Source organism: Castor canadensis, chromosome 5, assembly GCF_047511655.1.
Source record: "Castor canadensis chromosome 5, mCasCan1.hap1v2, whole genome shotgun sequence".
NCBI lineage: Eukaryota > Metazoa > Chordata > Mammalia > Rodentia > Castoridae > Castor > Castor canadensis.
Genome location: NC_133390.1, coordinates 143,267,083 through 143,267,815, shown reverse-complemented (window position 1 = coordinate 143,267,815; position 733 = coordinate 143,267,083).

Genomic DNA, 733 nt, shown 5'->3' with positions numbered 1-733 from the left:
ATTTATTACAGTATAACAGGATAACATGGAGACGAGAAAAGCACCTCCTACTTGAGGAACTGATACACAGATGACACGTGCAGGAATTTCAGGTGCTCAGGGTTCTTGAGCCTGCTCTGAAAATGAAAGCACAGGCAGACTCCAGCAGCAGAGGTCAAAGATTTTATTTGTAGAGAAGAGAAGAGAAAAGACTGCATAGTGGGGAATGCATGGGGACCCGGAAACTGGTGGTCCTGTGGGTCAAGGTGGGGATTGGGTTTTATAGCCTTTTTCTTTGTGTATTGCCTGAGGGCGAAGATGCCTTTCAGATGCAGATGTGTGTTTCCTGGGAAGGAGAAGTGTCTCCTTGACCTCCTGCAGTCCATCCTTCAGAACAGGGGTGAGAGGTGAGCTCCAAATGGTGCTATTTTCATGGATGTTATATGCTCTAAACTGGGAAAATACACACAGTCATGTAGTATAGTCATGACCCCAAGTCATTAGAGACTATGATTCTGGTAACCAAGATGGGTGCTATTTATTTTTCTAAAACATGGAGATGTGACCTAGTCCTCTCCAAAACACAGAAACAATAGGTTTCAGAACTTCTGTTTATCAGACATAACCTTCAATTTTCTGTCTATCCATTTAAGGAACTTTGTAACTTCTTAGAATCTCAAAGGAGAAGGCAGATGCAGATAGCCCCTTTATGTCTCCCTTATTCTTGCAACTTAACACTTAAAAGAAAGTGACG